Source organism: Triturus cristatus, chromosome 1_2, assembly GCF_964204655.1.
Source record: "Triturus cristatus chromosome 1_2, aTriCri1.1, whole genome shotgun sequence".
Lineage (NCBI taxonomy): Eukaryota > Metazoa > Chordata > Amphibia > Caudata > Salamandridae > Triturus > Triturus cristatus.
The window spans coordinates 214,939,156-214,955,637 of record NC_140580.1 but is presented as its reverse complement, the minus strand read 5'-3'; positions in this window follow the sequence as shown (position 1 = coordinate 214,955,637).

Genomic DNA, 16,482 nt, shown 5'->3' with positions numbered 1-16,482 from the left:
TACTGGCCCTGGGGACCCCATCCCCCAGGGCCTGCACCCTAATTTTTTTTGTTGAAAAAAATAAATTTGGCCCTCCCAAGGCCTTAATCGGCCCCGGGGACCCCAACCCCCGGGTCATGGCCTTTTTTTAATTTAAATTCTTTAGGAGGGGGCTGCGTTGCCCCCCTCCTCAGGCCACTTATGGCTCCGGGGACCCCATCCGGGCCGGCCTTTGTTTTTTATTATTTTAAAAATATATATATTTATAGAAACACCTAGAACATGCTGGACAAACCGTATGTACCTATCACCATGACGATTTGCGTGATATTCATTAAAAGGCGACTATGCATAGAATGAATCCACATGGAATGTATTTACACCGCTAGTGAAGCTCTGACGTGTCTGACGCCCTACCGTGCCTAATCCCGGCGCCCCCACCGGTGGGTACTCTCCAAGTAGACACCCTTGTCGTTTATTTATACAAACATGGGTAGCTATTGATGGGCACATTTAATATACACGCACACCAAGCCATTCAAAGGGGATTCGACAAAAATTTGACTAAACTATGCAAGAAACCCCCCTCACGGTTAATAAAAACACATCCACCGCCGGATGTGTGATACTTTTTATTTTACTCTCTGGAAAGGAGATGAACCTTACTTGAGAGTCACAGCATGCTCCTGGCTGAGCCCAATGCTGTGTTACACCCACCAGTGCCCGCCAATTGCCTCACACCTCTGTGTTGTATTCCACCAGCTAGTGCGTATGCTATGACACTCTCTAGCCCATGTGGACTGTAACACCACCCCGTGAATATGTCATGCCACACTTGCCTTCGCACGGGTTATATTGCCCCATCTAACGTGCCATCCTCGATGTGTATGTTATAACGCACAGCACTATGCCATACATGTTACAATCTGGGATCCATATCTTTGTCACAGTGCATATGCAACGTTACACTCCCCAGCACATATTTTATATTACAACTTTAGAGACTAGTTATGTTACACAACACTGCCCTGTGCATATTACACTCCAAGGCGCATATCGCATAGCACGCGCTAGTGCCTGTGCTATCTCGCGCTCTCCAATGAATCTGTTATTGCGCACAATGTATTGCATATTATATTTCACGCCCCGGTTCATCTTATATCACACTTTTTGGTGCATAGTTTATACCATATACTACATCTAGTTTTCATTTTCAATCGTGCTCTCAGGACTATGTTCTATATAACACTGCGTCCACCTACCCTTTTCACGGGCATTACATTTTGCGATGGGGGTGGAGGGTCAGGGGGTGTTTCTGCCAAGTGAGCCCGGAGTCACAGTCACAAACGTCCTCTTCTTCCTGAATAAAAGTGAGATTATGCTGCATACTTGTTCATATTTTAAGTAGTTCGCACAGACACACATTTTAAAAACAATAAAGTTCCTAATACCCACCTTCTCTGAACAGTTAGCTTGCTGCCCCATCCACCTCCTCCCTATCCTCTGTTGTCTGAATCCATGGACTAGCCTCCTCCCTCCTGCCATGCATGGTCTGATGTGCTGCCACTGCCCTCCATTTAGCATGATGTACCAGTCCACTCCTCCTGCCCTCCATTGCCCAATTCTATGGCCCATCATTGACCTCCTGCTTAGCCTCTGTGCTTAGCTTGCTGCCCCTATTCTCCTTCCCCCTGCCCTCCGATGTCTTTGTGCATGCCCCTGCTCCATCCTTTTTGCCCACTATGTTCCATGGACCTGCCACTCCTATCTACTCTGAGTGTTTTGTTGAGCTGCCACTCCCCTCCCACCTGCATAGCATTGTCAGATGACTGTAACCTGTCCCTGCCACCTCCACCCTGCCTGTCCACATGCCATGCCCCTATCCCCTTCCTCCTGTCCTCCATGGTCCATTTTACTGCCACACCCTTCTGCCCTCCCTGATCTGTTGTGCTGCAACTGCTCCTCCTGCCTGCCCCGCGCGGTCTGTTGTGAGGCCCCTTCCCCTGAACTCTCTTGTCTGTGCCCAGGTCCTGACCCTCCCTTCTATCCTCCGTGGTCCTTTGTGCATGCCCCTGCACCCTCCTTCTTGCCCATCATAGCCATTGTGCTGCCACTAACCCTCCCGCTTGCCATGCATGGTCTTCTGTGCTACCATGGCCCCTCCCACCTTCCCTGTGTGGTCAGCTAGCTGCCCCTGACCCCCTCCACCTTCCCTCCATGGTCTGTGTGTATGCCATCATAGTCTCACTGGTGCTCTCCATGGTGTGTCTTGTTTCTAGTGCCCATCCTGCCTGACCTCCATGGTCATCTTGCTGCTCCTGCCCTGCCCCCTTGCCCCCAGCCCTCTGTTTCCATGTGCAGACCCCTATTCCCTCCCTCCTGGCTTGTCTGTTCCATTGTAATGCCCCTGATCCGTCCCTCCTGCCCTTTATGGTCTGTTATGCTGCAGCTTTCTCTCCTGTCTGTCCATTATGGTCAGCTAGCTACCATTGCCTCTTTCCCATCTGTTCTCTGTTGTCCATGTGCATGGTCCTGTCCCCTCCCTATTGCTTTCTATGGATTGTTGTGCTGCACTCCCGTCCCGCATGCGCTGTGTGGTGTATTGTGCTGCTGCAAACCCTGATGCCTGCCCAGCAGGGTCAGTTTGGTGCACCTCTCCATGTCTCTCCTGTCCTCTGTTATCCAAGTCCATGTCCCTACCCCATTTCCTTCCATGATCCAATGTACCATACTTGCTAACATTTTGAACTTGGTAAGAGGGAGATTTTGAAAAAAAACTGGGGTATTGATTTTCCCCTTTGAGTTACATTGAAAAAGAGGAGATTGTAGACAGGAGACAGATCAAATAAAGCCCATTTGAGCTTAAAAACATTGGACGTTTCCTGGCTGAATCGGGTCTGTTGGCATGTATGGTTGTACTACCATTGCCTCTTCCTTCTGCCCACAATGGTCTATTACATTGCCACAGCCTCTATTGCAAGTCCTGTATTGTTGGTTTGTTGCCCCTGCCCCCCTTTCCACTGCCCTCCATAGTCTATTGTGCTGCCACGGCCCTTCCTGCCTGCTCAGTGTGGTTAAATTGTTGCCTTTTCACCCTCCTACCTGCCTTCAATTTTCAGAGTCCGTGCCCCTGGCCTCTGCCTCTCAACAGTATCCTATTGAACAACTAGATTGCTAACATTCTATATTTATTACAAAAGTGTGGAACGCCTGACGTCATCTTGATGTAATCAAAACTTTAATACCTAGAGCATTTCCTTTAGAAATTACATATATGAGAGGGTCTTATTGGCATCAAAATTATGGTTAGTGCTCTAAAAGACTAAAATAAGGATATATTTTCTGAGTTTTCAAATAGCGACAAAGCACTTTAAAATTATTTGTTATCTTTATGTTTTTTTATCCAGTTGACCACTTGATTAAATGTTGCACTTAGGGGAGAGGATGTGGTATTACTTCCAGAACTGCAGACTTTGCAACTGGGGAACCAGGTTGGAGTTTCTGCTTCAGCTCAACATTCTGTGATTCTGGTCAAATCACTTAGTCTCCCCATGAGAATTTGTTCTTGTGTGATGTAACCAATGCTCATGTAAAGCACTCCAATACCTGACAAGTCTGCACTATATAACACGGCAAAAACACAAAATAATAAGTGTTTTGCACACTTCTGTCATTGGGCTATATTTGGGCTACATCTGGGTGATTTGGGGCTACATTTGGGCTCTTTTGTCTCCGGTGGCCATCTTGGGAGATTTATTTGTTATGAAGTTTCCTAATTTCCTCATGTACTGCAGTCTCCTTAGTAGGAAATGCTTTCAGTTTTTTACTTTGATTCCATCATGAAGGTATTCAGATATGTCACACATTTGCCATAAATTCCGAAAGTTAGCACTCTAGTTGCTCATTAGATCACTGTAGTAAAACTACTGTTCACCATGGAAGTCTGCTCCTGGTATTAAAAGTGCATGTTTCAGTCTGCATTTCAGAATTTTTTAATGAAATAGAAGAGGATTTGAGAAGTCACTCAAAATGTGCCCTCATTTTCTTTCTTCAGCATTAATCATAATTTCTATGGCAAAATGAACCCCCTCATTGTGTTCCTTTTTAAATTAAATGTTTTAAGAGTTACCACTTTAATCCAAGCAAGATGGCTTCAGGTGTGCCATACGTTTATCATAAGTAGGACTGTTAGCGCTCTTGTTGTTCTGTGGAACACTCTGGGAAGCTGCAGTAGAACACAAAGGAATCAACTGACAGTCTCTGCCCTTGTTGGATGTACATGTTTTACTGAGAATGTCAGACTTCATTCTCACATGACTGAGACTGATAATGTGAATTTACAGAAAATAAGCTCTCAGTTTAGCTTATAGATCACCTTCCAAACCTCTGTGGGAAAAGCATGAGAAAATATTTTTCTCTCAATCATGATATCCCAGCAGAAGGCTTTTTCACATGGTGAAATCACCTTAGAACATACCACAATTCCTAAAATGAGTATGGTACCATCAACAAATGATTTATAATGTAACTAAAGTCTTAAAACCTTCTATTAACTGCAATGCTTTTTAATGAGGTGCTATCATGTATATTGGTCCCAAGATGGCTGCCAACACTTCTTGGATGAAGTGCTGACAGCCAATCAGATCTCAGGATGAGATGTGTGGTTAGGCTCCGCCCACATATATATATGATTTTACTTTTGATTTTCTCAGGAACTACTGAACAGATTGACACCAGACCTACAAAAGGCACTTCCCTGAGCTGAGGACTACCTCTCTGCCAAATTTCAAGTAATTCTGTTCAGCCGTTCGGGCTGTACCTTGGACTAAAGGTCCCTATGGAAAATTGCATGGGGAAAACGCGTTTTGGGACCCCCCTTTTTTCTCAGCCCCCGCTTGACAAATCCCCCGAGACTTTCAGGGTAGGAGCGGAGCGGAGCGCCCCAACTATTTTGAAAATTTTGCGAGGATTCGTCAACCGGCGCCAAATTTATTCCAAATAGAATGTTGCGGATTTCCTGTGGAAACACGGTCCTAACTATAACTATCTACTGGCGACCGCCAGTAGATAATATATATATATATATATTCACTGAAAAAACCGTAGGTTTCAGACACGTTATAGTTAGGAACTGGCATTTAATAAACCTTAGAAATTCACTGAAAAAAACATAGGTTTTAGGGAAAGTTAGTTAGTTGGACATTTCACTCGTATAAAACCATAGAAATTCCCCCGTTATAGTTAGTTCAGCTAACTATAACTCGCGCCCCCACAATGCACTGCTGATGATGTCACATATTACATCATTCATGACATGGTGAGTGACATCACTGATGACATCACTGATGACATCTCAAATGACATCACTGATGACATCACTGATGACACAATCCATGTGAAAATCTGATGCAGCTCCTCACACCTGAATATAACCTTTGATACACCCACTCTAAAATACAGACTACCATTTTCGAAAAAATAGACACATCAATACCAGTTACTAAATACGTACTGACTGATTCATAGGTCTACACACACATCCACTCATTCACTCATAAAGTCACTCATACATGCAGTCACTCATCAATACAACACTATCATATGCACTGATACAACTATACAGATACTCACACACTGCCACATATCCAGAGTTACTCACACATTAGTCAGTCATGCAAAGAATCAATCATACTTCCGTTTACTCACCTATACAGTTATACAGACACACCCTCACTTATTCATACAGATACTAACACATAATTACTCTTATAGAATCACTGATACAAATACACACTCATCCATGCAGCCACTCTCACAATTGCTGACTCTCACATATAGTTATTTATATACACCATCACTCACATATACTGCCTTTTACATATGTAGTTACTTGCACATGTACCACTGAGACATCCATTCACTCACCAACACACCCATACACATACTCATCCACCCATACAGCTGTTTCCACATGCACTCTTGAACCCATTCACCCAGTGAATCAACCACTCACACATCTATGCACAGAGTCACACACCTCCCACCCACACACACACTCAGGCAGTCATACAAATACTCAGACAAGGAATCAATAACCCATATAGACACTCATGCAGTTACTCACCAACCCATGCAGCAGCTTACACAACAACAGACAGACTGATACAGACTTTCACACAGTTTAGTCACTAACCCATGCATTCAGTAAGACACATTTAATCACTCACTTATACAGTCAATCACGTACTTACTAAATCCTCCATACAGACACTGATACACCCACTCAGTCCTCAATACAGCTTGGCATATATATAAAACAAAATTAAACTTTATTGAAACACACAGTCACTGGATGATGTCATCAGTGATGTCATTTGAGATGTCATCAGTGAGGTCATCAGTGATGTCACTGACCATGTCATGAATGGTATCTGCGACGTCATCAGCAGTGCATTGCAGGGGTGCGAGTTATAGTTAGATAAACTAACTATAACGGGGGAATTTCTATGCTAAATGCTAATTCCTAACTATAACGTGTCTGAAACCTATGGTTTTTTCAGTGAATTTCAAAGGTTTTTTAAATGCTAATTTTTAATGATAAAAGTAGTTATACCTATGTTTTTTGTACAGAATTTGAAGATTTTTTTTAAACTGTTAATTTGTAAATATATTATTTATTAAACAATATTATATACTTTTCTGTAAATTGTTTAATTTTTTTAAATCAAAACTGAAATATACTGTAATTTTTTATTTTTATCTTTTTATTTTATTTTAAAATATTTATATTATTCTCTTTTTTTTTAAAGAAATTTTGGATTCAAGCACCTTAAGTGTACCTAATGCGACAGGTGTGCATATTACAGCCGCCATATTGGAAAAGTTGTGAAGGATCTGCGTATGGTGTGCGACGGGTGCGTGTTTTCCAGTTACGCGATATACGTATAATATTAGGTATGCGACCGATGCACGACTCCTGCTCCCGCTAATTCCTGACACATGCGCATTACAGTACGCGACGCTTGCGCGGTGGCGGGCCCCGCGTAACATTATATGTGGGGCCCGCTGGGTGCATGACTCCCGCAAAATTGTTTATGTTCTAAAATGATATGTATGGGTCTTTAATATACATATTAGGGCTAGAGATTATCCAAGGTATTCATAAAAATATTATATGTCTACTTGAAATAAAGTTATATCACTTTTAAATATATTGTCGCAAAGTCGCATCAGGTGCGTGCTTCGTAAGCGCAGGGTGCGCGGATCCCATGTGACCTCCCCAAAAAAGATTTGATTGGTTTATAAAATTTCCCACTGTAACTATTGAAGGAGCCCACCCATTTTCATCATTCTTCTTGGACCATCTTCAGAGAAGCATCTCTTCACCAACTTTTTTTTGGTGTTTTTCTTTCAACTGAATAAAAATGGCATCTGGAGAACACCAGGAAGTGGCAGAATTTTCGGATGAAGAATTCTTGCCGGAGGCACCCAGAAAACAGAGACCAGAATCTGTAGTGTGGAAGTTCTTTACCCTTGTGGTAAATAATTTAATTACCGGGACTTAATTTGATACAGAAACATAATAAAATAGCTCAGTAAATAAGAGGCAGAATCCGTGGTATTAGAGGTTCGGAATGGGCTTTATTCCAATGGTCGATTCGAATCGGTTGCTCCAAGTTCCATCACCACGAAGGTTCAGGAAGTGAAGTACATACGTTATTGACAATCAATCACTTTTATACAATAGGCATTACAGTGAAGCAAATACAAGAGGCGTAACAATTGATAGTGTGGATAATCTATTCATGCGTAGCAAAAAGTAGGCGTAACTGGGTGTGATTAAAAAAACGTCATCAGATGTGATGTCATAATAGGGTGGTTCTATGAAAGAATTTCGCAATGTCAGCAGAAATACTTGGCAGAAATGCGTGCGCAGCAGCATGACGTGTGATTGACGTGCAACTAGGGGGTGAAGGGGACTTGACATTTAGCTCTACATGTGGCGACAGAAGTCTGGAGGGTCAAGTCAACCTAATCCCAAATCATATCTAACATCCTATGTTTAAAGAACTATGTTATCCAAAAGAGAGGTCTCTTAGAGTAGAATCTTATTCTATACTGACTATACTGACTGTTAATGCGTGTACAAGCGTCTAAGTGTCTACACTAGATGCGAGGGCGGAAATCTTCCATAGTAATAGGGCTATGAATTACTTGCATAAAGACAGAGAAGCCGGGCCTTTGCTCGGTAGCTGGAAGAATGTTTACTTAAACTACTAGACAGGAATGCATTGGGCAGGGAACGGAGCAGATAATTTCGAAGGTGAAATACAGTTTTTGGCAGGCATCAGGCTTCGTGAGCCGCGCAGGGAATGAGACAAAGTTCATGGTCACAGATGCAGGCTCAGACTGGAGCTTTCAGAGGCAGAAGGCAAGAAGAGTTTGATGACAGAATCAGGGCCTACTTGCCTGGACTGTAAAATGGCATAAGTGAACCATATAAAGCCGGTGGCCTTTCATACTTAGGAATGGAATATCCGGCCTATTCATGGCGGATCTGAAAGAGGACATGTTGACGGTGGACGCACATGTGTTTGCGTCTTCATAACTGGAACTGGAGGGAACATACATGTACTTGTGATTCATACATGAAACCGTTGGGGTCCAAGATAGGGGACATAACTGATCAGGAAAATCCATATTTCCACATTCCCTCCTTGTCCCCTACTTGCCCGTTAAGAGATATCAATCTTCATCATCCATCCTTGATCCGTTTGGATCCCTCCTAATTCAGTCCATTTCTTTATTTCGTCTGGTGTAGCATGTGTCTGTATATCAATTACATCAAGAGTAGGATCTTTAATCGTCATACAATGTGTTGGCGTCGGGACTATTGTCTTTGTCATGTCGGATGTTTGAGTTTGAGCAGTCTGTTTAGCTGTTCTGTCAGCTAGATCATTGCCTTGAGAAATGATATCAGTAACTTTCGTATGAGCTTTACATTTCATAATTGATATTGCAGTGGGTAGATGTATTGCATCTAATAAGGCATGAATGAGGGGTCCGTGCTGAATGTGGGCACCGTGGGAAGTTAAATAACCTCTCTCTCGCCACAGCACGCCGAAGTCATGTACAACTCCGAATGCATAACGTGAATCAGTGTATATGTTGACTTTTTTATTTGTGGCTTGAATACAGGCTTGTGTCAGAGCGATGAGCTCTGCGGCTTGAGCTGACAAGGTATTTATGCAATTTGTTTCAATGATTTCAGTATCTGTTGTGACTGCGTAAGCGGCCACCAACTCTCCTGTACTTGTTCTCATACATGAACCATCTACATACAACGTCAGGTCTGGGTCTGACAATGGGACATCGGTTAAGTCTTGTCTGGGTTTCGTCGTGATTGTAATAACTTCAATACAGTCATGAGCTAGTGGGTCTGTTCCGTTTATAGGTAAAAGTGTGGCAGGATTCAATGTGTTACAACGTCTGATTTCTATATGTGGCTGAAACAATGTTAATTCATACCCTGTAAGTCGCGCTATAGTCAAGTGTTGTGTTTGCGTTCGATTCACAAGAACCTCTACTGCATGTGGTACTTGAACTGTCAATGGATGTCCTAACACTATGGCATCGCTTTGTCTGATTGCTAAAGCGGTTGCTGCCACTGATTTTAGGCACGCAGGCAAAGCCTGAGCTACGGGATCTAATGTACTAGAAAAATAAGCACATGGTTTGTGTGATCCTGCTTGTTCCTGAGTGAGTACTGACAAGGCAGTACCTTCGCGCTCTGTAACAAAGAGTGTAAACTGTTTATTGTAACATGGTGTTGCTAAAACAGGTGCTTGGCATAAGGCTTTCTTTAGGCTTTCAAAAGCTTGTGTATGTTCCTGAGTCCAAGGGAGAACAGTCGATGTGGCTGCCTCCTGCGTTGTCAACTGAATGAGTGGTTTTGCTAGAAATGCATACTGAGGGATCCACTGCCTACAATATGAAGTGAGGCCTATGAAAGCCCGTACCTCCTTTTGTGTCTTGGGTATTGGCATGTTAGCTATTAACTGAATGCGGTCGGGTGTAAGCTGCCTTCCCTCCTTGGACAGCGAGTGTCCAAGATAAACAACTCGCTGGACACAGAATTGCAGCTTAGAAGGGGACACCTTGTGCCCCTTTTCGGCTAGAAATTGTAAAACTGTCAGTGATGCTTTCTCGCATTCGGGTTCGCTTCTCGCGGTGATCAGCAGATCATCGACATATTGAAGCAAGGCGGTGTTAACTGGCATGTGGATACTGTCGAGTTCTCGTTTCAGTGCTTGGCTATAGATGCTGGGGCTTTCTGTAAATCCTTGAGGTGCGCGGGAGAATTTAAAACTACGTCCATTTAAACTAAATCCGAACAAGTATTGGCTTTCCGGATCTATTGGGACGCTGAAAAAGGCATTCTTGAGATCAATTACAGTAAAGAATGTTGCTTCGGAATCAATAGCTGTCAGTAATGACGAGATATCTGGGACCACAGGGAATTGTGGCACAATGCATTTGTTTAATTCGCGCAGATCAATAACCAATCGATATACTGGCGGGGCCTTCGGATCTGTTCGTTTAAGAATCGGAATTATCGGTGAATTACATACATTGGAGTCTGTTTCCACAACCACTCCTTGGGCAATAAGCTCGTCAATGATTTGCAGTAAAGCCACTACAGCATCTGGTGGTAACTTGTATTGTCTCATTCGTGGTAGTACCACTCCTGCCTTTAGTGTGACTCGATATGGTGTAATATTCATGCAACCAACATCAGTAGGGCCTTGTGCCCATAGATGTGTAGGTAAAGTCTGCAGTCGGGGATCCATGTCTCTAGACACATAGTGACCTTTAAAATCACGTAAAAACAATCTTACTCCTTCCGGAGAACAACATATTATAGCTCCTAGAGCTTTCAGTGTTTTTATACCTAACAAGTTTTCTGGACATGATTTAGTAAGCAATAAATCTGTAGTTCGGGTCAAAGGTCCTATCGTAAGTGGAAGAGGCTGTGACACTTCATTAACAATAGGTTTGCCTGAAAAACCAAGGGAAATATTCTGTGAGCCTGAGAGGGGTGCCCCTGGAACTTCACTACGTTTTATAGTTGTTCGACTTGCCCCTGTATCGAGTAAAAATTTTCTGTCTTGGCCTAATAATTCACTATGTACATAAGGTCCTTCTTGGTCTACAGGGACCTCGATAAGGGGTAAGTCAACTTCCCTCTCTAGGCTAGTTCATGCGTATCGTTGATAATCAGGATAGTCGTACTGTGCGGTCTGGTACAGTTGTCGTGTCGTGGTTTGTGTGGCAGCAACAGGCAGCGCTGGTGCAGCTGGCACAAACTGTATAGACTGTGGTGGAGCTGGCATGGACTGTGCATGCTGCGGGGCTCCTTGTTCATTCTGATCCTGTCTAGGTGGCCGTGGTCTTTCTTTTGTATTACCTATGGCGATATTATGTTTCAAAACTGGACAATCGTGTACGTAATGACCTGGCTTTTTACAATAGTTGCATGTCCCTTTTACAGGGCCTGCTGAATCACCGGAATGTGTTGTACCCTTTTTATGTCCTTCAGCTGGAACTGTCTGCGAGACTAGCATTTTCATTTTCGTGTCTTTCATGCGTCTTTGTTCATGTTCTTGTTCCTCTCTAATTCTATTGTGATGGTACTGTAACATTTGCAACATTTGTGATGGGGTGTTACCTTGCCAGGTACTCTCGAATTTTAATACTCTATTCTTCACTTGAGGCAAGGAATTTTCTACTAATTTTGTCACAAACAGATGTGGGTATGATTCGCTACTTGCCTTTAGGCCACTATTTATACCAAAACATTTTTCAAATCTGGCATAGAAATCACTAGTGTCTTCATCTTGCTTCTGTTTACAGGCCGAAATTGTACCCCAATCTTCCTTTTTCGTAGTTAATAAACGTGGCAGTACCTGTACTAGTAAACCTGGTAGTGCTTTAGTTTTATCCCCAAGCCCTGCTCCTGCAGTTCGGGCCTTTTCTTCTGCTTCTAATGCTGACCATTCTATCTTTTGGTCTCCCACCTCCCACTCTTTTTCCTTGAGTTTTTCATAAATGCCAGCAGGCATTAATACCTTTAATATTGTCATAATGTCGGGATAGGTATACTCTCCCATGAGTAACATGTCTTTAATTTCTCGGTGGAAACCCGCGGGGTCTTTGTCATGACTGGGTACCACTTTCTTCATTTGTAACAATTCTATTTTCGATATGGGCGTATATACAAATACACGTTTAAACTCATTGTCCTCGCCTTTTATTGGGTGTACTTCTCGTAAGGGATTCTGTCTGTCCATGTAATACGTGGTTCTTTCCTTGATGGGCAATGAGACATGTTCTGGGCATACAAAAAGAATGTACTGCTTTCTTGATTCTAGTATTTCTTTAATTAATTTAGTACCTGAACCTCTCCATCTATTCGTGAGTAATTCAGTCAGTATTTCAGGTAAGGGACCAGGATCTGAATGCTGACTTTGATATAGTATAAGGAGTTGTTGAATCATATAAATCCCAGCTAAACGCTGTTCATCTGGGGTGAGATTCAAAAATGTGTGTGCTACTGTATCATCACCATATTTTCCGGGACTGTCAACCCAATGAACGGCTGACCTGGCTAATTCTTGTTCATCCATAGAATCGAGAAAATGATAACCCCTTCGTTCTCGGAGTAATTTGTCAGCAGCTTGGAACGAATGTTCGTGAGACCTTATATTTATTATAGGTGTTTGGAAATTCCTGTTATTATCTGGACATATCGGACGCATCGGGTCAATAAGACATCTGGTACTATTACAAGATCTTCCTCTACCTACATAGGCTATGGTGTCTGACTGTCCTGTGGGCAGTCCTGATCCTTTCTCCTCGCTTTGTTCGAACTGGTCTACCGCTAATCTTTCTTCGTGTAGGCGTTCTATTTCTTTACGGATCTTTCGGCACATGGCTATTATACAATTTTGCTTATCATGTCTCCCTTCTGATATATTCTGGCTCCATCTGGTAAGAATTTGCATTGCTTCCGGGTCTACCCCCGGTCGGTCTTGATTTCTGATCACACAATTTATAAGGAAACGTAACAGTTCCCCCTGTATCTCCACTTTCTGGTATTCCATAGCTCTGTTAATACACTCAGAATCTCGCCCTGTTTGAACAAAATGGTATATATTATCTAGATGCGCAGTCATTCCTGGTAACTTCCCTAAATACACTGCCGCTCGTCTGATACGTAATGATGCCAGGATCATTTCGTCCTCTTTTCCGGGCACAGGGTCATATCTACAATCTATAAGAAGTTCCTTAAGCGTGCGGGCATTTATGAGTTTGGGGGTACGTGAATGTGCTGACTCTTGAAAGGTAAGTTTATTTATTCTGGGTGGCGTAGAAAAAATGTTGGTAGCACCTCCCGTAGCCCCATCTGGGGTATCGGGCGTGAAAGGATTCGTTGAACGCGATACAGCAACTATAGGTGTGGACACAGCTATAGGAGTAGCTGTAGGAACAGATGTAGAAACAGATGTGCTTGCCGGAACTTGTGTCAGGATTTGTTGCTGTAGAGATACAGATACTGGATCTTGGCGTTGAACCTCCCTAGCAGGCGGTCTATGTGGGGCGGGATTAGCGTACTCGGGAACTGCGTCATCTAAATATGAGGAAAGAAAAACATCTTCTGCGGTTCTAGGATGCCCCTTAGGATGTACTTTTATTGGAAATAATGGGGGTGGCAAGTCTTTTGGTATTTCCGGAGTAGCCTTAGGTAATCCCTCGGCCAGGAGGGGATACATACCATTCATAAGGGCATTTCTTTGTCTGTCTACTTGTTCTGATTTCACTCGGGTACCTTCTTCAATTAATAGATTTTCTCGGACCTTATTTGAATTCTCTCTATTTTTCTCTTCCTGTCGGAGTGCTTTTTCTGTACGTCTATGAGATTCTTTACGCCATAACTCAACGGCGTCTTTCTGTGACTGTCTGACTTTCCTTTTCCACAACTCTTCCTCTACTTTCATGATGCACTCTGCATCCCAGGTCCCAGCTGCGGGCCACCTCTGACTTTCTGGTAATTCCTTGGTGTAGTCTACCCATAAATCAAGAAATAATATAGCGTCTAAGCCATGTTTATGATACATGAAGTACCCTGGAGTGTCCCTAGGAGGAATAGGAACGGCTTCTTCGAGTACCCCTTTTCTTGTGGTGATCTGTCTTAATTTCGAAAAGAGCGGCATATTGAGAACTGATCTGATACTTGATCTTGAACAAACTTAATACAAATAAACACAATAATGAACAGTCATTCATACCACAATATGCAGAACGTATTTAAAACATTTAACATTTAACATTTAACTGAACAACGATGATGATGACGATCTAAGAAAAACTTAATCACTAAACATAATACTCGACATTAACTGAATTAATCTGAATTCATATACTTGATATACTAGATATACTGCTAAACAGTACAGATACACTGCTGAAACAGTGCAGACCGGATTTGTGTACCCAAACCCGTCTTGACCGGCACAACCTATGTGCACGTCAGAACGCCTCCCCAGTAATGGTACTCACCGGGTAGCACGGAAACGGAAGGCCTCGGAAACTGAACTGAACTTGAACCGGACTGGACTCGACTCGAACACTTCGGAAACTGGACTCGACTCGGGACTTCGGAAACTGGTGGGCCTCTGTATACCTCGGATCTTGCTCTCTCAGCTAGGCTCTGGTCGGGATACTTCGTACTTCTCACCGCCTCGTCTGGGTGTTGATCGCAGCCTCAGTCGCCCCCGCTTGACCGGAGGGAGATACAGGAAATCCTGCTGGTACGCGTTGTTGTCCGTCCAGCTGTGGCAGGAGACCGGGCCTGCAACTCACCGCCGGCGCATGAGATGAGAAAGTGTCCCTGTTCGGGCGCCATTCATGTGGTAAATAATTTAATTACCGGGACTTAATTTGATACAGAAACATAATAAAATAGCTCAGTAAATAAGAGGCAGAATCCGTGGTATTAGAGGTTCGGAATGGGCTTTATTCCAATGGTCGATTCGAATCGGTTGCTCCAAGTTCCATCACCACGAAGGTTCAGGAAGTGAAGTACATACGTTATTGACAATCAATCACTTTTATACAATAGGCATTACAGTGAAGCAAATACAAGAGGCGTAACAATTGATAGTGTGGATAATCTATTCATGCGTAGCAAAAAGTAGGCGTAACTGGGTGTGATTAAAAAAACGTCATCAGATGTGATGTCATAATAGGGTGGTTCTATGAAAGAATTTCGCAATGTCAGCAGAAATACTTGGCAGAAATGCGTGCGCAGCAGCATGACGTGTGATTGACGTGCAACTAGGGGGTGAAGGGGACTTGACATTTAGCTCTACATGTGGCGACAGAAGTCTGGAGGGTCAAGTCAACCTAATCCCAAATCATATCTAACATCCTATGTTTAAAGAACTATGTTATCCAAAAGAGAGGTCTCTTAGAGTAGAATCTTATTCTATACTGACTATACTGACTGTTAATGCGTGTACAAGCGTCTAAGTGTCTACACTAGATGCGAGGGCGGAAATCTTCCATAGTAATAGGGCTATGAATTACTTGCATAAAGACAGAGAAGCCGGGCCTTTGCTCGGTAGCTGGAAGAATGTTTACTTAAACTACTAGACAGGAATGCATTGGGCAGGGAACGGAGCAGATAATTTCGAAGGTGAAATACAGTTTTTGGCAGGCATCAGGCTTCGTGAGCCGCGCAGGGAATGAGACAAAGTTCATGGTCACAGATGCAGGCTCAGACTGGAGCTTTCAGAGGCAGAAGGCAAGAAGAGTTTGATGACAGAATCAGGGCCTACTTGCCTGGACTGTAAAATGGCATAAGTGAACCATATAAAGCCGGTGGCCTTTCATACTTAGGAATGGAATATCCGGCCTATTCATGGCGGATCTGAAAGAGGACATGTTGACGGTGGACGCACATGTGTTTGCGTCTTCATAACTGGAACTGGAGGGAACATACATGTACTTGTGATTCATACATGAAACCGTTGGGGTCCAAGATAGGGGACATAACTGATCAGGAAAATCCATATTTCCACACCCTTCCACCTGAACAGAAAAAAGTAAATGCCACAAAGGTGACATGCAAAATTTGTGAAAGAGTGCTGTCAAGAGGCAATGAAAAAAAGTACTCATGCGGCACTGCCAGCATGTACAAGCACCTCCGGACAATCCATCCTCTGAATCTTGTTCGGGAGGAGATGATGAGAGCTGCATTAAATCCACCAGCAGCTGGAGCAAGTACTTCAGGAGCATCAACATCTCAAGCTCTAATGGATATAAGGTATGATTTCGCCTTTTTAAAGCAGCGCTGCATCAAGTGCAAAAAACTAGTTTGCTACGGAGAGCAGTCGGTGGATGCTATTTGTGCCGCTCATCGCAACCACTAATGTAAATTTT